Here is a 26,236-nt window from a genome sequence, read left to right as displayed (position 1 = left end):
CCAACAGCTCGAGAGTTCTTTCTTTTCCTCTTCTCTCACTGGTGTCACCTGTACTGGCCCACTGATAACTACAGGAGCATTGGATCACGTCCAAAACTGCACTGTCCCATAACACGCGTGCAACCTGCACCTGCTTGCACTCGGCTGGACACTTCCGCTTTATGGGACACACGTTGGAAAGTGGACTCAATTTCCAGACCTCAATCTTACCTGTTTAGTATTCTGACGCTCTATTGGAAAATATGTCCATCTGGTAAAAATGACAAATGCACTCCAACGCTGGGCCTTTGGCTCCAAGCAGCGTGCAAGCGGCCTTAAACAGCAGGCAAGCACCTTCTCAATTCAGCTCTCGGGTCTATGGGGTTGGTGTGCAGCCTCTTGATCACAAGCGCAGGTCCAGCGTGAAAGGGCGTGGCAGTGGAGTCACTCTGCTATTCAGACCTAGTTGGCTAATCCTCATTGCAATGGATGGCCATCTGCAGCTTTATTTGTAGCTCCATTACTTTTTGTTTTGGGCAAAAAGGTGAGATTGTGATTCTTTCCCCTGGCAGATGAAGAGAAGCGACTTTACGCACTACAGGTCCCTGGACAGCCAAGCAGGTTCGAGCTAAAGACTAAGCTGTCCTTTAAGATCATTTGCTCAGAAGGGGAATTAGCTCAGATGGTAGAGCGCTCGCTTAGCATGCGAGAGGTAGCGGGATCGATGCCCGCATTCTCCAGCAAGAAACTTTTCTTCCATTTGACTATTTTATTCAAAACTCTTAAATCCTCGCAAATGAGGCATGCGCTGCTGGCTTCAGGGTGTTTACTATCATCCCAAAAGTCTTCCGTCCATTTTCTACTATGCCAAAACGTTACACATTTCCGCACCAAGGCTGGCAGCGGGCGTGAAACTATGCAACAGAGAGAAATAAAATGAGAAGCAAGCACCTTCTCTATTCAGCTCTCGGGTCTATGGGGCCGGCATTTAAAGTCTCCTACCAGCAGGGCACGTTCGGGACTACACAGCGCCCCCCAGCAAAATAATAGCCTGCACCCACCCTCTACTCCCGCATATTAACTTTGGCAGAAGTTTGAACAAAATTCCAGGATCCACCCCTGATGGGGCTCAAACCCACAATCCCTGGTTTAGTAGGCCACTGCCTTATCCATAAGGCCACTGGGGCCGCTCAGCCAACACCTCGAGAGTTCTTTCTTTTCCTCTTCTCTCACTGGTGTCACCTGTACTGGCCCACTGATAACTACGGGAGCATTGGATCACGTCCAAAACTGCACTGTCCCATAACACGCGTGCAACCTGCACCTGCTTGCACTCGGCTGGACACTTCCGCTTTATGGGACACACGTTGGAAAGTGGACTCAATTTCCAGACCTCAATCTTACCTGTTTAGTATTCTGACGCTCTATTGGAAAATATGTCCATCTGGTAAAAATGACAAATGCACTCCAACGCTGGGCCTTTGGCTCCAAGCAGCGTGCAAGCGGCCTTAAACAGCAGGCAAGCACCTTCTCAATTCAGCTCTCGGGTCTATGGGGTTGGTGTGCAGCCTCTTGATCACAAGCGCAGGTCCAGCGTGAAAGGGCGTGGCAGTGGAGTCACTCTGCTATTCAGACCTAGTTGGCTAATCCTCATTGCAATGGATGGCCATCTACAGCTTTATTTGTAGCTCCATTACTTTTTGTTTTGGGCAAAAAGGTGAGATTGTGATTCTTTCCCCTGGCAGATGAAGAGAAGCGACTTTACGCACTACAGGTCCCTGGACAGCCAAGCAGGTTCGAGCTAAAGACTAAGCTGTCCTTTAAGATCATTTGCTCAGAAGGGGAATTAGCTCAGATGGTAGAGCGCTCGCTTAGCATGCGAGAGGTAGCGGGATCGATGCCTGCATTCTCCAGCAAGAAACTTTTCTTCCATTTGACTATTTTATTCAAAACTCTTAAATCCTCGCAAATGAGGCATGCGCTGCTGGCTTCAGGGTGTTTACTATCATCCCAAAAGTCTTCCGTCCATTTTCTACTATGCCAAAACGTTACACATTTCCGCACCAAGGCTGGCAGCGGGCGTGAAACTATGCAACAGAGAGAAATAAAATGAGAAGCAAGCACCTTCTCTATTCAGCTCTCGGGTCTATGGGGCCGGCATTTAAAGTCTCCTACCAGCAGGGCACGTTCGGGACTACACAGCGCCCCCCAGCAAAATAATAGCCTGCACCCACCCTCTACTCCCGCATATTAACTTTGGCAGAAGTTTGAACAAAATTCCAGGATCCACCCCTGATGGGGCTCAAACCCACAATCCCTGGTTTAGTAGGCCACTGCCTTATCCATAAGGCCACTGGGGCCGCTCAGCCAACACCTCGAGAGTTCTTTCTTTTCCTCTTCTCTCACTGGTGTCACCTGTACTGGCCCACTGATAACTACGGGAGCATTGGATCACGTCCAAAACTGCACTGTCCCATAACACGCGTGCAACCTGCACCTGCTTGCACTCGGCTGGACACTTCCGCTTTATGGGACACACGTTGGAAAGTGGACTCAATTTCCAGACCTCAATCTTACCTGTTTAGTATTCTGACGCTCTATTGGAAAATATGTCCATCTGGTAAAAATGACAAATGCACTCCAACGCTGGGCCTTTGGCTCCAAGCAGCGTGCAAGCGGCCTTAAACAGCAGGCAAGCACCTTCTCAATTCAGCTCTCGGGTCTATGGGGTTGGTGTGCAGCCTCTTGATCACAAGCGCAGGTCCAGCGTGAAAGGGCGTGGCAGTGGAGTCACTCTGCTATTCAGACCTAGTTGGCTAATCCTCATTGCAATGGATGGCCATCTGCAGCTTTATTTGTAGCTCCATTACTTTTTGTTTTGGGCAAAAAGGTGAGATTGTGATTCTTTCCCCTGGCAGATGAAGAGAAGCGACTTTACGCACTACAGGTCCCTGGACAGCCAAGCAGGTGCGAGCTAAAGACTAAGCTGTCCTTTAAGATCATTTGCTCAGAAGGGGAATTAGCTCAGATGGTAGAGCGCTCGCTTAGCATGCGAGAGGTAGCGGGATCGATGCCCGCATTCTCCAGCAAGAAACTTTTCTTCCATTTGACTATTTTATTCAAAACTCTTAAATCCTCGCAAATGAGGCATGCGCTGCTGGCTTCAGGGTGTTTACTATCATCCTAAAAGTCTTCCGTCCATTTTCTACTATGCCAAAACGTTACACATTACCGCACCAAGGCTGGCAGCGGGCGTGAAACTATGCAACAGAGAGAAATAAAATGAGAAGCAAGCACCTTCTCTATTCAGCTCTCGGGTCTATGGGGCCGGCATTTAAAGTCTCCTACCAGCAGGGCACGTTCGGGACTACACAGCGCCCCCCAGCAAAATAATAGCCTGCACCCACCCTCTACTCCCGCATATTAACTTTGGCAAAAGTTTGAACAAAATTCCAGGATCCACCCCTGATGGGACTCAAACCCACAATCCCTGGTTTAGTAGGTCACTGCCTTATCCATAAGGCCACTGGGGCCTCTCAGCCAACAGCTCGAGAGTTCTTTCTTTTCCTCTTCTCTCACTGGTGTCACCTGTACTGGCCCACTGATAACTACAGGAGCATTGGATCACGTCCAAAGCTGCACTGTCCCATAACACGCGTGCAACCTGCACCTGCTTGCACTCGGCTGGACACTTCCGCTTTATGGGACACACGTTGGAAAGTGGACTCAATTTCCAGACCTCAATCTTACCTGTTTAGTATTCTGACGCTCTATTGGAAAATATGTCCATCTGGTAAAAATGACAAATGCACTCCAACGCTGGGCCTTTGGCTCCAAGCAGCGTGCAAGCGGCCTTAAACAGCAGGCAAGCACCTTCTCAATTCAGCTCTCGGGTCTATGGGGTTGGTGTGCAGCCTCTTGATCACAAGCGCAGGTCCAGCGTGAAAGGGCGTGGCAGTGGAGTCACTCTGCTATTCAGACCTAGTTGGCCAATCCTCATTGCAATGGATGGCCATCTGCAGCTTTATTTGTTGCTCCATTACTTTTTGTTTTGGGCAAAAAGGTGAGATTGTGATTCTTTCCCCTGGCAGATGAAGAGAAGCGACTTTACGCACTACAGGTCCCTGGACAGCCAAGCAGGTTCGAGCTAAAGACTAAGCTGTCCTTTAAGATCATTTGCTCAGAAGGGGAATTAGCTCAGATGGTAGAGCGCTCGCTTAGCATGCGAGAGGTAGCGGGATCGATGCCCGCATTCTCCAGCAAGAAACTTTTCTTCCATTTGACTATTTTATTCAAAACTCTTAAATCCTCGCAAATGAGGCATGCGCTGCTGGCTTCAGGGTGTTTACTATCATCCCAAAAGTCTTCCGTCCATTTTCTACTATGCCAAAACGTTACACATTTCCGCACCAAGGCTGGCAGCGGGCGTGAAACTATGCAACAGAGAGAAATAAAATGAGAAGCAAGCACCTTCTCTATTCAGCTCTCGGGTCTATGGGGCCGGCATTTAAAGTCTCCTACCAGCAGGGCACGTTCGGGACTACACAGCGCCCCCCAGCAAAATAATAGCCTGCACCCACCCTCTACTCCCGCATATTAACTTTGGCAGAAGTTTGAACAAAATTCCAGGATCCACCCCTGATGGGGCTCAAACCCACAATCCCTGGTTTAGTAGGCCACTGCCTTATCCATAAGGCCACTGGGGCCTCTCAGCCAACAGCTCGAGAGTTCTTTCTTTTCCACTTCTCTCACTGGTGTCACCTGTACTGGCCCACTGATAACTACGGGAGCATTGGATCACGTCCAAAACTGCACTGTCCCATAACACGCGTGCAACCTGCACCTGCTTGCACTCGGCTGGACACTTCCGCTTTATGGGACACACGTTGGAAAGTGGACTCAATTTCCAGACCTCAATCTTACCTGTTTAGTATTCTGACGCTCTATTGGAAAATATGTCCATCTGGTAAAAATGACAAATGCACTCCAACGCTGGGCCTTTGGCTCCAAGCAGCGTGCAAGCGGCCTTAAACAGCAGGCAAGCACCTTCTCAATTCAGCTCTCGGGTCTATGGGGTTGGTGTGCAGCCTCTTGATCACAAGCGCAGGTCCAGCGTGAAAGGGCGTGGCAGTGGAGTCACTCTGCTATTCAGACCTAGTTGGCTAATCCTCATTGCAATGGATGGCCATCTGCAGCTTTATTTGTAGCTCCATTACTTTTTGTTTTGGGCAAAAAGGTGAGATTGTGATTCTTTCCCCTGGCAGATGAAGAGAAGCGACTTTACGCACTACAGGTCCCTGGACAGCCAAGCAGGTGCGAGCTAAAGACTAAGCTGTCCTTTAAGATCATTTGCTCAGAAGGGGAATTAGCTCAGATGGTAGAGCGCTCGCTTAGCATGCGAGAGGTAGCGGGATCGATGCCCGCATTCTCCAGCAAGAAACTTTTCTTCCATTTGACTATTTTATTCAAAACTCTTAAATCCTCGCAAATGAGGCATGCGCTGCTGGCTTCAGGGTGTTTACTATCATCCCAAAAGTCTTCCGTCCATTTTCTACTATGCCAAAACGTTACACATTACCGCACCAAGGCTGGCAGCGGGCGTGAAACTATGCAACAGAGAGAAATAAAATGAGAAGCAAGCACCTTCTCTATTCAGCTCTCGGGTCTATGGGGCCGGCATTTAAAGTCTCCTACCAGCAGGGCACGTTCGGGACTACACAGCGCCCCCCAGCAAAATAATAGCCTGCACCCACCCTCTACTCCCGCATATTAACTTTGGCAGAAGTTTGAACAAAATTCCAGGATCCACCCCTGATGGGACTCAAACCCACAATCCCTGGTTTAGTAGGCCACTGCCTTATCCATAAGGCCACTGGGGCCTCTCAGCCAACACCTCGAGAGTTCTTTCTTTTCCTCTTCTCTCACTGGTGTCACCTGTACTGGCCCACTGATAACTACGGGAGCATTGGATCACGTCCAAAGCTGCACTGTCCCATAACACGCGTGCAACCTGCACCTGCTTGCACTTGGCTGGACACTTCCGCTTTATGGGACACACGTTGGAAAGTGGACTCAATTTCCAGACCTCAATCTTACCTGTTTAGTATTCTGACGCTCTATTGGAAAATATGTCCATCTGGTAAAAATGACAAATGCACTCCAACGCTGGGCCTTTGGCTCCAAGCAGCGTGCAAGCGGCCTTAAACAGCAGGCAAGCACCTTCTCAATTCAGCTCTCGGGTCTATGGGGTTGGTGTGCAGCCTCTTGATCACAAGCGCAGGTCCAGCGTGAAAGGGCGTGGCAGTGGAGTCACTCTGCTATTCAGACCTAGTTGGCTAATCCTCATTGCAATGGATGGCCATCTGCAGCTTTATTTGTAGCTCCATTACTTTTTGTTTTGGGCAAAAAGGTGAGATTGTGATTCTTTCCCCTGGCAGATGAAGAGAAGCGACTTTACGCACTACAGGTCCCTGGACAGCCAAGCAGGTTCGAGCTAAAGACTAAGCTGTCCTTTAAGATCATTTGCTCAGAAGGGGAATTAGCTCAGATGGTAGAGCGCTCGCTTAGCATGCGAGAGGTAGCGGGATCGATGCCCGCATTCTCCAGCAAGAAACTTTTCTTCCATTTGACTATTTTATTCAAAACTCTTAAATCCTCGCAAATGAGGCATGCGCTGCTGGCTTCAGGGTGTTTACTATCATCCCAAAAGTCTTCCGTCCATTTTCTACTATGCCAAAACGTTACACATTTCCGCACCAAGGCTGGCAGCGGGCGTGAAACTATGCAACAGAGAGAAATAAAATGAGAAGCAAGCACCTTCTCTATTCAGCTCTCGGGTCTATGGGGCCGGCATTTAAAGTCTCCTACCAGCAGGGCACGTTCGGGACTACACAGCGCCCCCCAGCAAAATAATAGCCTGCACCCACCCTCTACTCCCGCATATTAACTTTGGCAGAAGTTTGAACAAAATTCCAGGATCCACCCCTGATGGGGCTCAAACCCACAATCCCTGGTTTAGTAGGCCACTGCCTTATCCATAAGGCCACTGGGGCCTCTCAGCCAACAGCTCGAGAGTTCTTTCTTTTCCTCTTCTCTCACTGGTGTCACCTGTACTGGCCCACTGATAACTACGGGAGCATTGGATCACGTCCAAAACTGCACTGTCCCATAACACGCGTGCAACCTGCACCTGCTTGCACTCGGCTGGACACTTCCGCTTTATGGGACACACGTTGGAAAGTGGACTCAATTTCCAGACCTCAATCTTACCTGTTTAGTATTCTGACGCTCTATTGGAAAATATGTCCATCTGGTAAAAATGACAAATGCACTCCAACGCTGGGCCTTTGGCTCCAAGCAGCGTGCAAGCGGCCTTAAACAGCAGGCAAGCACCTTCTTAATTCAGCTCTCGGGTCTATGGGGTTGGTGTGCAGCCTCTTGATCACAAGCGCAGGTCCAGCGTGAAAGGGCGTGGCAGTGGAGTCACTCTGCTATTCAGACCTAGTTGGCCAATCCTCATTGCAATGGATGGCCATCTGCAGCTTTATTTGTTGCTCCATTACTTTTTGTTTTGGGCAAAAAGGTGAGATTGTGATTCTTTCCCCTGGCAGATGAAGAGAAGCGACTTTACGCACTACAGGTCCCTGGACAGCCAAGCAGGTTCGAGCTAAAGACTAAGCTGTCCTTTAAGATCATTTGCTCAGAAGGGGAATTAGCTCAGATGGTAGAGCGCTCGCTTAGCATGCGAGAGGTAGCGGGATCGATGCCCGCATTCTCCAGCAAGAAACTTTTCTTCCATTTGACTATTTTATTCAAAACTCTTAAATCCTCGCAAATGAGGCATGCGCTGCTGGCTTCAGGGTGTTTACTATCATCCCAAAAGTCTTCCGTCCATTTTCTACTATGCCAAAACGTTACACATTTCCGCACCAAGGCTGGCAGCGGGCGTGAAACTATGCAACAGAGAGAAATAAAATGAGAAGCAAGCACCTTCTCTATTCAGCTCTCGGGTCTATGGGGCCGGCATTTAAAGTCTCCTACCAGCAGGGCACGTTCGGGACTACACAGCGCCCCCCAGCAAAATAATAGCCTGCACCCACCCTCTACTCCCGCATATTAACTTTGGCAGAAGTTTGAACAAAATTCCAGGATCCACCCCTGATGGGGCTCAAACCCACAATCCCTGGTTTAGTAGGCCACTGCCTTATCCATAAGGCCACTGGGGCCTCTCAGCCAACAGCTCGAGAGTTCTTTCTTTTCCACTTCTCTCACTGGTGTCACCTGTACTGGCCCACTGATAACTACGGGAGCATTGGATCACGTCCAAAACTGCACTGTCCCATAACACGCGTGCAACCTGCACCTGCTTGCACTCGGCTGGACACTTCCGCTTTATGGGACACACGTTGGAAAGTGGACTCAATTTCCAGACCTCAATCTTACCTGTTTAGTATTCTGACGCTCTATTGGAAAATATGTCCATCTGGTAAAAATGACAAATGCACTCCAACGCTGGGCCTTTGGCTCCAAGCAGCGTGCAAGCGGCCTTAAACAGCAGGCAAGCACCTTCTCAATTCAGCTCTCGGGTCTATGGGGTTGGTGTGCAGCCTCTTGATCACAAGCGCAGGTCCAGCGTGAAAGGGCGTGGCAGTGGAGTCACTCTGCTATTCAGACCTAGTTGGCTAATCCTCATTGCAATGGATGGCCATCTGCAGCTTTATTTGTAGCTCCATTACTTTTTGTTTTGGGCAAAAAGGTGAGATTGTGATTCTTTCCCCTGGCAGATGAAGAGAAGCGACTTTACGCACTACAGGTCCCTGGACAGCCAAGCAGGTGCGAGCTAAAGACTAAGCTGTCCTTTAAGATCATTTGCTCAGAAGGGGAATTAGCTCAGATGGTAGAGCGCTCGCTTAGCATGCGAGAGGTAGCGGGATCGATGCCCGCATTCTCCAGCAAGAAACTTTTCTTCCATTTGACTATTTTATTCAAAACTCTTAAATCCTCGCAAATGAGGCATGCGCTGCTGGCTTCAGGGTGTTTACTATCATCCCAAAAGTCTTCCGTCCATTTTCTACTATGCCAAAACGTTACACATTACCGCACCAAGGCTGGCAGCGGGCGTGAAACTATGCAACAGAGAGAAATAAAATGAGAAGCAAGCACCTTCTCTATTCAGCTCTCGGGTCTATGGGGCCGGCATTTAAAGTCTCCTACCAGCAGGGCACGTTCGGGACTACACAGCGCCCCCCAGCAAAATAATAGCCTGCACCCACCCTCTACTCCCGCATATTAACTTTGGCAGAAGTTTGAACAAAATTCCAGGATCCACCCCTGATGGGACTCAAACCCACAATCCCTGGTTTAGTAAGCCACTGCCTTATCCATAAGGCCACTGGGGCCTCTCAGCCAACACCTCGAGAGTTCTTTCTTTTCCTCTTCTCTCACTGGTGTCACCTGTACTGGCCCACTGATAACTACGGGAGCATTGGATCACGTCCAAAGCTGCACTGTCCCATAACACGCGTGCAACCTGCACCTGCTTGCACTCGGCTGGACACTTCCGCTTTATGGGACACACGTTGGAAAGTGGACTCAATTTCCAGACCTCAATCTTACCTGTTTAGTATTCTGACGCTCTATTGGAAAATATGTCCATCTGGTAAAAATGACAAATGCACTCCAACGCTGGGCCTTTGGCTCCAAGCAGCGTGCAAGCGGCCTTAAACAGCAGGCAAGCACCTTCTCAATTCAGCTCTCGGGTCTATGGGGTTGGTGTGCAGCCTCTTGATCACAAGCGCAGGTCCAGCGTGAAAGGGCGTGGCAGTGGAGTCACTCTGCTATTCAGACCTAGTTGGCTAATCCTCATTGCAATGGATGGCCATCTGCAGCTTTATTTGTAGCTCCATTACTTTTTGTTTTGGGCAAAAAGGTGAGATTGTGATTCTTTCCCCTGGCAGATGAAGAGAAGCGACTTTACGCACTACAGGTCCCTGGACAGCCAAGCAGGTTCGAGCTAAAGACTAAGCTGTCCTTTAAGATCATTTGCTCAGAAGGGGAATTAGCTCAGATGGTAGAGCGCTCGCTTAGCATGCGAGAGGTAGCGGGATCGATGCCCGCATTCTCCAGCAAGAAACTTTTCTTCCATTTGACTATTTTATTCAAAACTCTTAAATCCTCGCAAATGAGGCATGCGCTGCTGGCTTCAGGGTGTTTACTATCATCCCAAAAGTCTTCCGTCCATTTTCTACTATGCCAAAACGTTACACATTTCCGCACCAAGGCTGGCAGCGGGCGTGAAACTATGCAACAGAGAGAAATAAAATGAGAAGCAAGCACCTTCTCTATTCAGCTCTCGGGTCTATGGGGCCGGCATTTAAAGTCTCCTACCAGCAGGGCACGTTCGGGACTACACAGCGCCCCCCAGCAAAATAATAGCCTGCACCCACCCTCTACTCCCGCATATTAACTTTGGCAGAAGTTTGAACAAAATTCCAGGATCCACCCCTGATGGGGCTCAAACCCACAATCCCTGGTTTAGTAGGCCACTGCCTTATCCATAAGGCCACTGGGGCCTCTCAGCCAACAGCTCGAGAGTTCTTTCTTTTCCTCTTCTCTCACTGGTGTCACCTGTACTGGCCCACTGATAACTACAGGAGCATTGGATCACGTCCAAAACTGCACTGTCCCATAACACGCGTGCAACCTGCACCTGCTTGCACTCGGCTGGACACTTCCGCTTTATGGGACACACGTTGGAAAGTGGACTCAATTTCCAGACCTCAATCTTACCTGTTTAGTATTCTGACGCTCTATTGGAAAATATGTCCATCTGGTAAAAATGACAAATGCACTCCAACGCTGGGCCTTTGGCTCCAAGCAGCGTGCAAGCGGCCTTAAACAGCAGGCAAGCACCTTCTCAATTCAGCTCTCGGGTCTATGGGGTTGGTGTGCAGCCTCTTGATCACAAGCGCAGGTCCAGCGTGAAAGGGCGTGGCAGTGGAGTCACTCTGCTATTCAGACCTAGTTGGCTAATCCTCATTGCAATGGATGGCCATCTGCAGCTTTATTTGTAGCTCCATTACTTTTTGTTTTGGGCAAAAAGGTGAGATTGTGATTCTTTCCCCTGGCAGATGAAGAGAAGCGACTTTACGCACTACAGGTCCCTGGACAGCCAAGCAGGTTCGAGCTAAAGACTAAGCTGTCCTTTAAGATCATTTGCTCAGAAGGGGAATTAGCTCAGATGGTAGAGCGCTCGCTTAGCATGCGAGAGGTAGCGGGATCGATGCCTGCATTCTCCAGCAAGAAACTTTTCTTCCATTTGACTATTTTATTCAAAACTCTTAAATCCTCGCAAATGAGGCATGCGCTGCTGGCTTCAGGGTGTTTACTATCATCCCAAAAGTCTTCCGTCCATTTTCTACTATGCCAAAACGTTACACATTTCCGCACCAAGGCTGGCAGCGGGCGTGAAACTATGCAACAGAGAGAAATAAAATGAGAAGCAAGCACCTTCTCTATTCAGCTCTCGGGTCTATGGGGCCGGCATTTAAAGTCTCCTACCAGCAGGGCACGTTCGGGACTACACAGCGCCCCCCAGCAAAATAATAGCCTGCACCCACCCTCTACTCCCGCATATTAACTTTGGCAGAAGTTTGAACAAAATTCCAGGATCCACCCCTGATGGGACTCAAACCCACAATCCCTGGTTTAGTAGGCCACTGCCTTATCCATAAGGCCACTGGGGCCTCTCAGCCAACAGCTCGAGAGTTCTTTCTTTTCCTCTTCTCTCACTGGTGTCACCTGTACTGGCCCACTGATAACTACGGGAGCATTGGATCACGTCCAAAACTGCACTGTCCCATAACACGCGTGCAACCTGCACCTGCTTGCACTCGGCTGGACACTTCCGCTTTATGGGACACACGTTGGAAAGTGGACTCAATTTCCAGACCTCAATCTTACCTGTTTAGTATTCTGACGCTCTATTGGAAAATATGTCCATCTGGTAAAAATGACAAATGCACTCCAACGCTGGGCCTTTGGCTCCAAGCAGCGTGCAAGCGGCCTTAAACAGCAGGCAAGCACCTTCTCAATTCAGCTCTCGGGTCTATGGGGTTGGTGTGCAGCCTCTTGATCACAAGCGCAGGTCCAGCGTGAAAGGGCGTGGCAGTGGAGTCACTCTGCTATTCAGACCTAGTTGGCTAATCCTCATTGCAATGGATGGCCATCTGCAGCTTTATTTGTAGCTCCATTACTTTTTGTTTTGGGCAAAAAGGTGAGATTGTGATTCTTTCCCCTGGCAGATGAAGAGAAGCGACTTTACGCACTACAGGTCCCTGGACAGCCAAGCAGGTTCGAGCTAAAGACTAAGCTGTCCTTTAAGATCATTTGCTCAGAAGGGGAATTAGCTCAGATGGTAGAGCGCTCGCTTAGCATGCGAGAGGTAGCGGGATCGATGCCCGCATTCTCCAGCAAGAAACTTTTCTTCCATTTGACTATTTTATTCAAAACTCTTAAATCCTCGCAAATGAGGCATGCGCTGCTGGCTTCAGGGTGTTTACTATCATCCCAAAAGTCTTCCGTCCATTTTCTACTATGCCAAAACGTTACACATTTCCGCACCAAGGCTGGCAGCGGGCGTGAAACTATGCAACAGAGAGAAATAAAATGAGAAGCAAGCACCTTCTCTATTCAGCTCTCGGGTCTATGGGGCCGGCATTTAAAGTCTCCTACCAGCAGGGCACGTTCGGGACTACACAGCGCCCCCCAGCAAAATAATAGCCTGCACCCACCCTCTACTCCCGCATATTAACTTTGGCAGAAGTTTGAACAAAATTCCAGGATCCACCCCTGATGGGGCTCAAACCCACAATCCCTGGTTTAGTAGGCCACTGCCTTATCCATAAGGCCACTGGGGCCTCTCAGCCAACAGCTCGAGAGTTCTTTCTTTTCCTCTTCTCTCACTGGTGTCACCTGTACTGGCCCACTGATAACTACAGGAGCATTGGATCACGTCCAAAACTGCACTGTCCCATAACACGCGTGCAACCTGCACCTGCTTGCACTCGGCTGGACACTTCCGCTTTATGGGACACACGTTGGAAAGTGGACTCAATTTCCAGACCTCAATCTTACCTGTTTAGTATTCTGACGCTCTATTGGAAAATATGTCCATCTGGTAAAAATGACAAATGCACTCCAACGCTGGGCCTTTGGCTCCAAGCAGCGTGCAAGCGGCCTTAAACAGCAGGCAAGCACCTTCTCAATTCAGCTCTCGGGTCTATGGGGTTGGTGTGCAGCCTCTTGATCACAAGCGCAGGTCCAGCGTGAAAGGGCGTGGCAGTGGAGTCACTCTGCTATTCAGACCTAGTTGGCTAATCCTCATTGCAATGGATGGCCATCTGCAGCTTTATTTGTAGCTCCATTACTTTTTGTTTTGGGCAAAAAGGTGAGATTGTGATTCTTTCCCCTGGCAGATGAAGAGAAGCGACTTTACGCACTACAGGTCCCTGGACAGCCAAGCAGGTTCGAGCTCAAGACTAAGCTGTCCTTTAAGATCATTTGCTCAGAAGGGGAATTAGCTCAGATGGTAGAGCGCTCGCTTAGCATGCGAGAGGTAGCGGGATCGATGCCTGCATTCTCCAGCAAGAAACTTTTCTTCCATTTGACTATTTTATTCAAAACTCTTAAATCCTCGCAAATGAGGCATGCGCTGCTGGCTTCAGGGTGTTTACTATCATCCCAAAAGTCTTCCGTCCATTTTCTACTATGCCAAAACGTTACACATTTCCGCACCAAGGCTGGCAGCGGGCGTGAAACTATGCAACAGAGAGAAATAAAATGAGAAGCAAGCACCTTCTCTATTCAGCTCTCGGGTCTATGGGGCCGGCATTTAAAGTCTCCTACCAGCAGGGCACGTTCGGGACTACACAGCGCCCCCCAGCAAAATAATAGCCTGCACCCACCCTCTACTCCCGCATATTAACTTTGGCAGAAGTTTGAACAAAATTCCAGGATCCACCCCTGATGGGGCTCAAACCCACAATCCCTGGTTTAGTAGGCCACTGCCTTATCCATAAGGCCACTGGGGCCGCTCAGCCAACACCTCGAGAGTTCTTTCTTTTCCTCTTCTCTCACTGGTGTCACCTGTACTGGCCCACTGATAACTACGGGAGCATTGGATCACGTCCAAAACTGCACTGTCCCATAACACGCGTGCAACCTGCACCTGCTTGCACTCGGCTGGACACTTCCGCTTTATGGGACACACGTTGGAAAGTGGACTCAATTTCCAGACCTCAATCTTACCTGTTTAGTATTCTGACGCTCTATTGGAAAATATGTCCATCTGGTAAAAATGACAAATGCACTCCAACGCTGGGCCTTTGGCTCCAAGCAGCGTGCAAGCGGCCTTAAACAGCAGGCAAGCACCTTCTCAATTCAGCTCTCGGGTCTATGGGGTTGGTGTGCAGCCTCTTGATCACAAGCGCAGGTCCAGCGTGAAAGGGCGTGGCAGTGGAGTCACTCTGCTATTCAGACCTAGTTGGCTAATCCTCATTGCAATGGATGGCCATCTGCAGCTTTATTTGTAGCTCCATTACTTTTTGTTTTGGGCAAAAAGGTGAGATTGTGATTCTTTCCCCTGGCAGATGAAGAGAAGCGACTTTACGCACTACAGGTCCCTGGACAGCCAAGCAGGTGCGAGCTAAAGACTAAGCTGTCCTTTAAGATCATTTGCTCAGAAGGGGAATTAGCTCAGATGGTAGAGCGCTCGCTTAGCATGCGAGAGGTAGCGGGATCGATGCCCGCATTCTCCAGCAAGAAACTTTTCTTCCATTTGACTATTTTATTCAAAACTCTTAAATCCTCGCAAATGAGGCATGCGCTGCTGGCTTCAGGGTGTTTACTATCATCCTAAAAGTCTTCCGTCCATTTTCTACTATGCCAAAACGTTACACATTACCGCACCAAGGCTGGCAGCGGGCGTGAAACTATGCAACAGAGAGAAATAAAATGAGAAGCAAGCACCTTCTCTATTCAGCTCTCGGGTCTATGGGGCCGGCATTTAAAGTCTCCTACCAGCAGGGCACGTTCGGGACTACACAGCGCCCCCCAGCAAAATAATAGCCTGCACCCACCCTCTACTCCCGCATATTAACTTTGGCAGAAGTTTGAACAAAATTCCAGGATCCACCCCTGATGGGACTCAAACCCACAATCCCTGGTTTAGTAGGTCACTGCCTTATCCATAAGGCCACTGGGGCCTCTCAGCCAACAGCTCGAGAGTTCTTTCTTTTCCTCTTCTCTCACTGGTGTCACCTGTACTGGCCCACTGATAACTACAGGAGCATTGGATCACGTCCAAAGCTGCACTGTCCCATAACACGCGTGCAACCTGCACCTGCTTGCACTCGGCTGGACACTTCCGCTTTATGGGACACACGTTGGAAAGTGGACTCAATTTCCAGACCTCAATCTTACCTGTTTAGTATTCTGACGCTCTATTGGAAAATATGTCCATCTGGTAAAAATGACAAATGCACTCCAACGCTGGGCCTTTGGCTCCAAGCAGCGTGCAAGCGGCCTTAAACAGCAGGCAAGCACCTTCTCAATTCAGCTCTCGGGTCTATGGGGTTGGTGTGCAGCCTCTTGATCACAAGCGCAGGTCCAGCGTGAAAGGGCGTGGCAGTGGAGTCACTCTGCTATTCAGACCTAGTTGGCTAATCCTCATTGCAATGGATGGCCATCTGCAGCTTTATTTGTAGCTCCATTACTTTTTGTTTTGGGCAAAAAGGTGAGATTGTGATTCTTTCCCCTGGCAGATGAAGAGAAGCGACTTTATGCACTACAGGTCCCTGGACAGCCAAGCAGGTTCGAGCTAAAGACTAAGCTGTCCTTTAAGATCATTTGCTCAGAAGGGGAATTAGCTCAGATGGTAGAGCGCTCACTTAGCATGCGAGAGGTAGCGGGATCAATGCCCGCATTCTCCAGCAAGAAACTTTTCTTCCATTTGACTATTTTATTCAAAACTCTTAAATCCTCGCAAATGAGGCATGCGCTGCTGGCTTCAGGGTGTTTACTATCATCCCAAAAGTCTTCCGTCCATTTTCTACTATGCCAAAACGTTACACATTTCCGCACCAAGGCTGGCAGCGGGCGTGAAACTATGCAACAGAGAGAAATAAAATGAGAAGCAAGCACCTTCTCTATTCAGCTCTCGGGTCTATGGGGCCGGCATTTAAAGTCTCCTACCAGCAGGGCACGTTCGGGACTACACAGCGCCCCCCAGCAAAATAATAGCCTGCACCCACCCTCTACTCCTGCATATATCTTTGGCAGAAGTTTGAACAAAATTCCAGGATCCACCCCTGATGGGACTTGAAACCATGATAGCTGGTTTATGTAGGCCACTGCCTTATCCATAAGGCCACTGGGGCCTCTCAGCCAAAAGCTCGAGAGTTCTTTCTTTTCCTCTTCTCTCACTGGTGTCACCTGTACTGGCCCACTGATAACTACGGGAGCATTGGATCACGTCCAAAGCTGCACTGTCCCATAACACGCGTGCAACCTGCACCTGCTTGCACTCGGCTGGACACTTCCGCTTTATGGGACACACGTTGGAAAGTGGACTCAATTTCCAGACCTCAATCTTACCTGTTTAGTATTCTGACGCTCTATTGGAAAATATGTCCATCTGGTAAAAATGACAAATGCACTCCAACGCTGGGCCTTTGGCTCCAAGCAGCGTGCAAGCGGCCTTAAACAGCAGGCAAGCACCTTCTCAATTCAGCTCTCGGGTCTATGGGGTTGGTGTGCAGCCTCTTGATCACAAGCGCAGGTCCAGCGTGAAAGGGCGTGGCAGTGGAGTCACTCTGCTATTCAGACCTAGTTGGCTAATCCTCATTGCAATGGATGGCCATCTGCAGCTTTATTTGTAGCTCCATTACTTTTTGTTTTGGGCAAAAAGGTGAGATTGTGATTCTTTCCCCTGGCAGATGAAGAGAAGCGACTTTACGCACTACAGGTCCCTGGACAGCCAAGCAGGTTCGAGCTAAAGACTAAGCTGTCCTTTAAGATCATTTGCTCAGAAGGGGAATTAGCTCAGATGGTAGAGCGCTCGCTTAGCATGCGAGAGGTAGCGGGATCGATGCCCGCATTCTCCAGCAAGAAACTTTTCTTCCATTTGACTATTTTATTCAAAACTCTTAAATCCTCGCAAATGAGGCATGCGCTGCTGGCTTCAGGGTGTTTACTATCATCCCAAAAGTCTTCCGTCCATTTTCTACTATGCCAAAACGTTACACATTTCCGCACCAAGGCTGGCAGCGGGCGTGAAACTATGCAACAGAGAGAAATAAAATGAGAAGCAAGCACCTTCTCTATTCAGCTCTCGGGTCTATGGGGCCGGCATTTAAAGTCTCCTACCAGCAGGGCACGTTCGGGACTACACAGCGCCCCCCAGCAAAATAATAGCCTGCACCCACCCTCTACTCCCGCATATTAACTTTGGCAGAAGTTTGAACAAAATTCCAGGATCCACCCCTGATGGGGCTCAAACCCACAATCCCTGGTTTAGTAGGCCACTGCCTTATCCATAAGGCCACTGGGGCCTCTCAGCCAACAGCTCGAGAGTTCTTTCTTTTCCTCTTCTCTCACTGGTGTCACCTGTACTGGCCCACTGATAACTACGGGAGCATTGGATCACGTCCAAAACTGCACTGTCCCATAACACGCGTGCAACCTGCACCTGCTTGCACTCGGCTGGACACTTCCGCTTTATGGGACACACGTTGGAAAGTGGACTCAATTTCCAGACCTCAATCTTACCTGTTTAGTATTCTGACGCTCTATTGGAAAATATGTCCATCTGGTAAAAATGACAAATGCACTCCAACGCTGGGCCTTTGGCTCCAAGCAGCGTGCAAGCGGCCTTAAACAGCAGGCAAGCACCTTCTTAATTCAGCTCTCGGGTCTATGGGGTTGGTGTGCAGCCTCTTGATCACAAGCGCAGGTCCAGCGTGAAAGGGCGTGGCAGTGGAGTCACTCTGCTATTCAGACCTAGTTGGCCAATCCTCATTGCAATGGATGGCCATCTGCAGCTTTATTTGTTGCTCCATTACTTTTTGTTTTGGGCAAAAAGGTGAGATTGTGATTCTTTCCCCTGGCAGATGAAGAGAAGCGACTTTACGCACTACAGGTCCCTGGACAGCCAAGCAGGTTCGAGCTAAAGACTAAGCTGTCCTTTAAGATCATTTGCTCAGAAGGGGAATTAGCTCAGATGGTAGAGCGCTCGCTTAGCATGCGAGAGGTAGCGGGATCGATGCCCGCATTCTCCAGCAAGAAACTTTTCTTCCATTTGACTATTTTATTCAAAACTCTTAAATCCTCGCAAATGAGGCATGCGCTGCTGGCTTCAGGGTGTTTACTATCATCCCAAAAGTCTTCCGTCCATTTTCTACTATGCCAAAACGTTACACATTTCCGCACCAAGGCTGGCAGCGGGCGTGAAACTATGCAACAGAGAGAAATAAAATGAGAAGCAAGCACCTTCTCTATTCAGCTCTCGGGTCTATGGGGCCGGCATTTAAAGTCTCCTACCAGCAGGGCACGTTCGGGACTACACAGCGCCCCCCAGCAAAATAATAGCCTGCACCCACCCTCTACTCCCGCATATTAACTTTGGCAGAAGTTTGAACAAAATTCCAGGATCCACCCCTGATGGGGCTCAAACCCACAATCCCTGGTTTAGTAGGCCACTGCCTTATCCATAAGGCCACTGGGGCCTCTCAGCCAACAGCTCGAGAGTTCTTTCTTTTCCACTTCTCTCACTGGTGTCACCTGTACTGGCCCACTGATAACTACGGGAGCATTGGATCACGTCCAAAACTGCACTGTCCCATAACACGCGTGCAACCTGCACCTGCTTGCACTCGGCTGGACACTTCCGCTTTATGGGACACACGTTGGAAAGTGGACTCAATTTCCAGACCTCAATCTTACCTGTTTAGTATTCTGACGCTCTATTGGAAAATATGTCCATCTGGTAAAAATGACAAATGCACTCCAACGCTGGGCCTTTGGCTCCAAGCAGCGTGCAAGCGGCCTTAAACAGCAGGCAAGCACCTTCTCAATTCAGCTCTCGGGTCTATGGGGTTGGTGTGCAGCCTCTTGATCACAAGCGCAGGTCCAGCGTGAAAGGGCGTGGCAGTGGAGTCACTCTGCTATTCAGACCTAGTTGGCTAATCCTCATTGCAATGGATGGCCATCTGCAGCTTTATTTGTAGCTCCATTACTTTTTGTTTTGGGCAAAAAGGTGAGATTGTGATTCTTTCCCCTGGCAGATGAAGAGAAGCGACTTTACGCACTACAGGTCCCTGGACAGCCAAGCAGGTGCGAGCTAAAGACTAAGCTGTCCTTTAAGATCATTTGCTCAGAAGGGGAATTAGCTCAGATGGTAGAGCGCTCGCTTAGCATGCGAGAGGTAGCGGGATCGATGCCCGCATTCTCCAGCAAGAAACTTTTCTTCCATTTGACTATTTTATTCAAAACTCTTAAATCCTCGCAAATGAGGCATGCGCTGCTGGCTTCAGGGTGTTTACTATCATCCCAAAAGTCTTCCGTCCATTTTCTACTATGCCAAAACGTTACACATTACCGCACCAAGGCTGGCAGCGGGCGTGAAACTATGCAACAGAGAGAAATAAAATGAGAAGCAAGCACCTTCTCTATTCAGCTCTCGGGTCTATGGGGCCGGCATTTAAAGTCTCCTACCAGCAGGGCACGTTCGGGACTACACAGCGCCCCCCAGCAAAATAATAGCCTGCACCCACCCTCTACTCCCGCATATTAACTTTGGCAGAAGTTTGAACAAAATTCCAGGATCCACCCCTGATGGGACTCAAACCCACAATCCCTGGTTTAGTAGGCCACTGCCTTATCCATAAGGCCACTGGGGCCTCTCAGCCAACACCTCGAGAGTTCTTTCTTTTCCTCTTCTCTCACTGGTGTCACCTGTACTGGCCCACTGATAACTACGGGAGCATTGGATCACGTCCAAAGCTGCACTGTCCCATAACACGCGTGCAACCTGCACCTGCTTGCACTCGGCTGGACACTTCCGCTTTATGGGACACACGTTGGAAAGTGGACTCAATTTCCAGACCTCAATCTTACCTGTTTAGTATTCTGACGCTCTATTGGAAAATATGTCCATCTGGTAAAAATGACAAATGCACTCCAACGCTGGGCCTTTGGCTCCAAGCAGCGTGCAAGCGGCCTTAAACAGCAGGCAAGCACCTTCTCAATTCAGCTCTCGGGTCTATGGGGTTGGTGTGCAGCCTCTTGATCACAAGCGCAGGTCCAGCGTGAAAGGGCGTGGCAGTGGAGTCACTCTGCTATTCAGACCTAGTTGGCTAATCCTCATTGCAATGGATGGCCATCTGCAGCTTTATTTGTAGCTCCATTACTTTTTGTTTTGGGCAAAAAGGTGAGATTGTGATTCTTTCCCCTGGCAGATGAAGAGAAGCGACTTTACGCACTACAGGTCCCTGGACAGCCAAGCAGGTTCGAGCTAAAGACTAAGCTGTCCTTTAAGATCATTTGCTCAGAAGGGGAATTAGCTCAGATGGTAGAGCGCTCGCTTAGCATGCGAGAGGTAGCGGGATCGATGCCCGCATTCTCCAGCAAGAAACTTTTCTTCCATTTGACTATTTTATTCAAAACTCTTAAATCCTCGCAAATGAGGCATGCGCTGCTGGCTTCAGGGTGTTTACTATCATCCCAAAAGTCTTCCGTCCATTTTCTACTATGCCAAAACGTTACACATTTCCGCACCAAGGCTGGCAGCGGGCGTGAAACTATGCAACAGAGAGAAATAAAATGAGAAGCAAGCACCTTCTCTATTCAGCTCTCGGGTCTATGGGGCCGGCATTTAAAGTCTCCTACCAGCAGGGCACGTTCGGGACTACACAGCGCCCCCCAGCAAAATAATAGCCTGCACCCACCCTCTACTCCCGCATATTAACTTTGGCAGAAGTTTGAACAAAATTCCAGGATCCACCCCTGATGGGGCTCAAACCCACAATCCCTGGTTTAGTAGGCCACTGCCTTATCCATAAGGCCACTGGGGCCTCTCAGCCAACAGCTCGAGAGTTCTTTCTTTTCCTCTTCTCTCACTGGTGTCACCTGTACTGGCCCACTGATAACTACGGGAGCATTGGATCACGTCCAAAACTGCACTGTCCCATAACACGCGTGCAACCTGCACCTGCTTGCACTCGGCTGGACACTTCCGCTTTATGGGACACACGTTGGAAAGTGGACTCAATTTCCAGACCTCAATCTTACCTGTTTAGTATTCTGACGCTCTATTGGAAAATATGTCCATCTGGTAAAAATGACAAATGCACTCCAACGCTGGGCCTTTGGCTCCAAGCAGCGTGCAAGCGGCCTTAAACAGCAGGCAAGCACCTTCTCAATTCAGCTCTCGGGTCTATGGGGTTGGTGTGCAGCCTCTTGATCACAAGCGCAGGTCCAGCGTGAAAGGGCGTGGCAGTGGAGTCACTCTGCTATTCAGACCTAGTTGGCTAATCCTCATTGCAATGGATGGCCATCTGCAGCTTTATTTGTAGCTCCATTACTTTTTGTTTTGGGCAAAAAGGTGAGATTGTGATTCTTTCCCCTGGCAGATGAAGAGAAGCGACTTTACGCACTACAGGTCCCTGGACAGCCAAGCAGGTTCGAGCTAAAGACTAAGCTGTCCTTTAAGATCATTTGCTCAGAAGGGGAATTAGCTCAGATGGTAGAGCGCTCGCTTAGCATGCGAGAGGTAGCGGGATCGATGCCTGCATTCTCCAGCAAGAAACTTTTCTTCCATTTGACTATTTTATTCAAAACTCTTAAATCCTCGCAAATGAGGCATGCGCTGCTGGCTTCAGGGTGTTTACTATCATCCCAAAAGTCTTCCGTCCATTTTCTACTATGCCAAAACGTTACACATTTCCGCACCAAGGCTGGCAGCGGGCGTGAAACTATGCAACAGAGAGAAATAAAATGAGAAGCAAGCACCTTCTCTATTCAGCTCTCGGGTCTATGGGGCCGGCATTTAAAGTCTCCTACCAGCAGGGCACGTTCGGGACTACACAGCGCCCCCCAGCAAAATAATAGCCTGCACCCACCCTCTACTCCCGCATATTAACTTTGGCAGAAGTTTGAACAAAATTCCAGGATCCACCCCTGATGGGGCTCAAACCCACAATCCCTGGTTTAGTAGGCCACTGCCTTATCCATAAGGCCACTGGGGCCTCTCAGCCAACACCTCGAGAGTTCTTTCTTTTCCTCTTCTCTCACTGGTGTCACCTGTACTGGCCCACTGATAACTACGGGAGCATTGGATCACGTCCAAAACTGCACTGTCCCATAACACGCGTGCAACCTGCACCTGCTTGCACTCGGCTGGACACTTCCGCTTTATGGGACACACGTTGGAAAGTGGACTCAATTTCCAGACCTCAATCTTACCTGTTTAGTATTCTGACGCTCTATTGGAAAATATGTCCATCTGGTAAAAATGACAAATGCACTCCAACGCTGGGCCTTTGGCTCCAAGCAGCGTGCAAGCGGCCTTAAACAGCAGGCAAGCACCTTCTCAATTCAGCTCTCGGGTCTATGGGGTTGGTGTGCAGCCTCTTGATCACAAGCGCAGGTCCAGCGTGAAAGGGCGTGGCAGTGGAGTCACTCTGCTATTCAGACCTAGTTGGCTAATCCTCATTGCAATGGATGGCCATCTGCAGCTTTATTTGTAGCTCCATTACTTTTTGTTTTGGGCAAAAAGGTGAGATTGTGATTCTTTCCCCTGGCAGATGAAGAGAAGCGACTTTACGCACTACAGGTCCCTGGACAGCCAAGCAGGTGCGAGCTAAAGACTAAGCTGTCCTTTAAGATCATTTGCTCAGAAGGGGAATTAGCTCAGATGGTAGAGCGCTCGCTTAGCATGCGAGAGGTAGCGGGATCGATGCCCGCATTCTCCAGCAAGAAACTTTTCTTCCATTTGACTATTTTATTCAAAACTCTTAAATCCTCGCAAATGAGGCATGCGCTGCTGGCTTCAGGGTGTTTACTATCATCCCAAAAGTCTTCCGTCCATTTTCTACTATGCCAAAACGTTACACATTTCCGCACCAAGGCTGGCAGCGGGCGTGAAACTATGCAACAGAGAGAAATAAAATGAGAAGCAAGCACCTTCTCTATTCAGCTCTCGGGTCTATGGGGCCGGCATTTAAAGTCTCCTACCAGCAGGGCACGTTCGGGACTACACAGCGCCCCCCAGCAAAATAATAGCCTGCACCCACCCTCTACTCCCGCATATTAACTTTGGCAGAAGTTTGAACAAAATTCCAGGATCCACCCCTGATGGGGCTCAAACCCACAATCCCTGGTTTAGTAGGCCACTGCCTTATCCATAAGGCCACTGGGGCCCCTCAGCCAACAGCTCGAGAGTTCTTTCTTTTCCACTTCTCTCACTGGTGTCACCTGTACTGGCCCACTGATAACTACGGGAGCATTGGATCACGTCCAAAACTGCACTGTCCCATAACACGCGTGCAACCTGCACCTGCTTGCACTCGGCTGGACACTTCCGCTTTATGGGACACACGTTGGAAAGTGGACTCAATTTCCAGACCTCAATCTTACCTGTTTAGTATTCTGACGCTCTATTGGAAAATATGTCCATCTGGTAAAAATGACAAATGCACTCCAACGCTGGGCCTTTGGCTCCAAGCAGCGTGCAAGCGGCCTTAAACAGCAGGCAAGCACCTTCTCAATTCAGCTCTCGGGTCTATGGGGTTGGTGTGCAGCCTCTTGATCACAAGCGCAGGTCCAGCGTGAAAGGGCGTGGCAGTGGAGTCACTCTGCTATTCAGACCTAGTTGGCTAATCCTCATTGCAATGGATGGCCATCTGCAGCTTTATTTGTAGCTCCATTACTTTTTGTTTTGGGCAAAAAGGTGAGATTGTGATTCTTTCCCCTGGCAGATGAAGAGAAGCGACTTTACGCACTACAGGTCCCTGGACAGCCAAGCAGGTGCGAGCTAAAGACTAAGCTGTCCTTTAAGATCATTTGCTCAGAAGGGGAATTAGCTCAGATGGTAGAGCGCTCGCTTAGCATGCGAGAGGTAGCGGGATCGATGCCCGCATTCTCCAGCAAGAAACTTTTCTTCCATTTGACTATTTTATTCAAAACTCTTAAATCCTCGCAAATGAGGCATGCGCTGCTGGCTTCAGGGTGTTTACTATCATCCCAAAAGTCTTCCGTCCATTTTCTACTATGCCAAAACGTTACACATTACCGCACCAAGGCTGGCAGCGGGCGTGAAACTATGCAACAGAGAGAAATAAAATGAGAAGCAAGCACCTTCTCTATTCAGCTCTCGGGTCTATGGGGCCGGCATTTAAAGTCTCCTACCAGCAGGGCACGTTCGGGACTACACAGCGCCCCCCAGCAAAATAATAGCCTGCACCCACCCTCTACTCCCGCATATTAACTTTGGCAGAAGTTTGAACAAAATTCCAGGATCCACCCCTGATGGGACTCAAACCCACAATCCCTGGTTTAGTAAGCCACTGCCTTATCCATAAGGCCACTGGGGCCTCTCAGCCAACACCTCGAGAGTTCTTTCTTTTCCTCTTCTCTCACTGGTGTCACCTGTACTGGCCCACTGATAACTACGGGAGCATTGGATCACGTCCAAAGCTGCACTGTCCCATAACACGCGTGCAACCTGCACCTGCTTGCACTCGGCTGGACACTTCCGCTTTATGGGACACACGTTGGAAAGTGGACTCAATTTCCAGACCTCAATCTTACCTGTTTAGTATTCTGACGCTCTATTGGAAAATATGTCCATCTGGTAAAAATGACAAATGCACTCCAACGCTGGGCCTTTGGCTCCAAGCAGCGTGCAAGCGGCCTTAAACAGCAGGCAAGCACCTTCTCAATTCAGCTCTCGGGTCTATGGGGTTGGTGTGCAGCCTCTTGATCACAAGCGCAGGTCCAGCGTGAAAGGGCGTGGCAGTGGAGTCACTCTGCTATTCAGACCTAGTTGGCTAATCCTCATTGCAATGGATGGCCATCTGCAGCTTTATTTGTAGCTCCATTACTTTTTGTTTTGGGCAAAAAGGTGAGATTGTGATTCTTTCCCCTGGCAGATGAAGAGAAGCGACTTTACGCACTACAGGTCCCTGGACAGCCAAGCAGGTTCGAGCTAAAGACTAAGCTGTCCTTTAAGATCATTTGCTCAGAAGGGGAATTAGCTCAGATGGTAGAGCGCTCGCTTAGCATGCGAGAGGTAGCGGGATCGATGCCCGCATTCTCCAGCAAGAAACTTTTCTTCCATTTGACTATTTTATTCAAAACTCTTAAATCCTCGCAAATGAGGCATGCGCTGCTGGCTTCAGGGTGTTTACTATCATCCCAAAAGTCTTCCGTCCATTTTCTACTATGCCAAAACGTTACACATTTCCGCACCAAGGCTGGCAGCGGGCGTGAAACTATGCAACAGAGAGAAATAAAATGAGAAGCAAGCACCTTCTCTATTCAGCTCTCGGGTCTATGGGGCCGGCATTTAAAGTCTCCTACCAGCAGGGCACGTTCGGGACTACACAGCGCCCCCCAGCAAAATAATAGCCTGCACCCACCCTCTACTCCCGCATATTAACTTTGGCAGAAGTTTGAACAAAATTCCAGGATCCACCCCTGATGGGGCTCAAACCCACAATCCCTGGTTTAGTAGGCCACTGCCTTATCCATAAGGCCACTGGGGCCTCTCAGCCAACAGCTCGAGAGTTCTTTCTTTTCCTCTTCTCTCACTGGTGTCACCTGTACTGGCCCACTGATAACTACAGGAGCATTGGATCACGTCCAAAACTGCACTGTCCCATAACACGCGTGCAACCTGCACCTGCTTGCACTCGGCTGGACACTTCCGCTTTATGGGACACACGTTGGAAAGTGGACTCAATTTCCAGACCTCAATCTTACCTGTTTAGTATTCTGACGCTCTATTGGAAAATATGTCCATCTGGTAAAAATGACAAATGCACTCCAACGCTGGGCCTTTGGCTCCAAGCAGCGTGCAAGCGGCCTTAAACAGCAGGCAAGCACCTTCTCAATTCAGCTCTCGGGTCTATGGGGTTGGTGTGCAGCCTCTTGATCACAAGCGCAGGTCCAGCGTGAAAGGGCGTGGCAGTGGAGTCACTCT

At 49.3% G+C, this 26,236-nt stretch overlaps 21 non-coding genes across 21 annotated transcripts; all 21 read left to right on the top strand.

The window, feature by feature from the left end:
* The first annotated feature begins 646 nt into the window (after positions 1-646).
* TRNAA-AGC (transfer RNA alanine (anticodon AGC)) lies at positions 647-719 on the top strand. Its single transcript has one exon. It is a non-coding gene; the product is annotated as a tRNA-Ala (tRNA).
* A 1,100-nt stretch (positions 720-1,819) lies between these two features.
* Positions 1,820-1,892, top strand: TRNAA-AGC (transfer RNA alanine (anticodon AGC)). Its single transcript has one exon. It is a non-coding gene; the product is annotated as a tRNA-Ala (tRNA).
* A 1,100-nt stretch (positions 1,893-2,992) lies between these two features.
* Positions 2,993-3,065, top strand: TRNAA-AGC (transfer RNA alanine (anticodon AGC)). Its single transcript has one exon. It is a non-coding gene; the product is annotated as a tRNA-Ala (tRNA).
* Positions 3,066-4,165: 1,100 nt separating this feature from the next.
* Positions 4,166-4,238, top strand: TRNAA-AGC (transfer RNA alanine (anticodon AGC)). The gene has a single exon. It is a non-coding gene; the product is annotated as a tRNA-Ala (tRNA).
* A 1,100-nt stretch (positions 4,239-5,338) lies between these two features.
* TRNAA-AGC (transfer RNA alanine (anticodon AGC)) lies at positions 5,339-5,411 on the top strand. The gene has a single exon. It is a non-coding gene; the product is annotated as a tRNA-Ala (tRNA).
* Positions 5,412-6,511: 1,100 nt separating this feature from the next.
* Positions 6,512-6,584, top strand: TRNAA-AGC (transfer RNA alanine (anticodon AGC)). Its single transcript has one exon. It is a non-coding gene; the product is annotated as a tRNA-Ala (tRNA).
* Positions 6,585-7,684: 1,100 nt separating this feature from the next.
* On the top strand, positions 7,685-7,757 carry TRNAA-AGC (transfer RNA alanine (anticodon AGC)). Its single transcript has one exon. It is a non-coding gene; the product is annotated as a tRNA-Ala (tRNA).
* A 1,100-nt stretch (positions 7,758-8,857) lies between these two features.
* TRNAA-AGC (transfer RNA alanine (anticodon AGC)) lies at positions 8,858-8,930 on the top strand. The gene has a single exon. It is a non-coding gene; the product is annotated as a tRNA-Ala (tRNA).
* A 1,100-nt stretch (positions 8,931-10,030) lies between these two features.
* On the top strand, positions 10,031-10,103 carry TRNAA-AGC (transfer RNA alanine (anticodon AGC)). The gene has a single exon. It is a non-coding gene; the product is annotated as a tRNA-Ala (tRNA).
* Positions 10,104-11,203: 1,100 nt separating this feature from the next.
* TRNAA-AGC (transfer RNA alanine (anticodon AGC)) lies at positions 11,204-11,276 on the top strand. The gene has a single exon. It is a non-coding gene; the product is annotated as a tRNA-Ala (tRNA).
* Positions 11,277-12,376: 1,100 nt separating this feature from the next.
* On the top strand, positions 12,377-12,449 carry TRNAA-AGC (transfer RNA alanine (anticodon AGC)). Its single transcript has one exon. It is a non-coding gene; the product is annotated as a tRNA-Ala (tRNA).
* Positions 12,450-13,549: 1,100 nt separating this feature from the next.
* On the top strand, positions 13,550-13,622 carry TRNAA-AGC (transfer RNA alanine (anticodon AGC)). Its single transcript has one exon. It is a non-coding gene; the product is annotated as a tRNA-Ala (tRNA).
* A 1,100-nt stretch (positions 13,623-14,722) lies between these two features.
* Positions 14,723-14,795, top strand: TRNAA-AGC (transfer RNA alanine (anticodon AGC)). Its single transcript has one exon. It is a non-coding gene; the product is annotated as a tRNA-Ala (tRNA).
* Positions 14,796-17,068: 2,273 nt separating this feature from the next.
* Positions 17,069-17,141, top strand: TRNAA-AGC (transfer RNA alanine (anticodon AGC)). The gene has a single exon. It is a non-coding gene; the product is annotated as a tRNA-Ala (tRNA).
* A 1,100-nt stretch (positions 17,142-18,241) lies between these two features.
* Positions 18,242-18,314, top strand: TRNAA-AGC (transfer RNA alanine (anticodon AGC)). The gene has a single exon. It is a non-coding gene; the product is annotated as a tRNA-Ala (tRNA).
* A 1,100-nt stretch (positions 18,315-19,414) lies between these two features.
* On the top strand, positions 19,415-19,487 carry TRNAA-AGC (transfer RNA alanine (anticodon AGC)). Its single transcript has one exon. It is a non-coding gene; the product is annotated as a tRNA-Ala (tRNA).
* A 1,100-nt stretch (positions 19,488-20,587) lies between these two features.
* Positions 20,588-20,660, top strand: TRNAA-AGC (transfer RNA alanine (anticodon AGC)). The gene has a single exon. It is a non-coding gene; the product is annotated as a tRNA-Ala (tRNA).
* Positions 20,661-21,760: 1,100 nt separating this feature from the next.
* Positions 21,761-21,833, top strand: TRNAA-AGC (transfer RNA alanine (anticodon AGC)). Its single transcript has one exon. It is a non-coding gene; the product is annotated as a tRNA-Ala (tRNA).
* Positions 21,834-22,933: 1,100 nt separating this feature from the next.
* On the top strand, positions 22,934-23,006 carry TRNAA-AGC (transfer RNA alanine (anticodon AGC)). The gene has a single exon. It is a non-coding gene; the product is annotated as a tRNA-Ala (tRNA).
* A 1,100-nt stretch (positions 23,007-24,106) lies between these two features.
* TRNAA-AGC (transfer RNA alanine (anticodon AGC)) lies at positions 24,107-24,179 on the top strand. Its single transcript has one exon. It is a non-coding gene; the product is annotated as a tRNA-Ala (tRNA).
* Positions 24,180-25,279: 1,100 nt separating this feature from the next.
* TRNAA-AGC (transfer RNA alanine (anticodon AGC)) lies at positions 25,280-25,352 on the top strand. The gene has a single exon. It is a non-coding gene; the product is annotated as a tRNA-Ala (tRNA).
* The last annotated feature ends 884 nt before the right edge of the window (positions 25,353-26,236 follow it).

This window comes from Ambystoma mexicanum, chromosome 5q, assembly GCF_040938575.1.
Source record: "Ambystoma mexicanum isolate Mex_15411 chromosome 5q, UKY_AmexF1_1, whole genome shotgun sequence".
Lineage (NCBI taxonomy): Eukaryota > Metazoa > Chordata > Amphibia > Caudata > Ambystomatidae > Ambystoma > Ambystoma mexicanum.
This window is presented reverse-complemented; position numbering and strand designations above follow the sequence as displayed.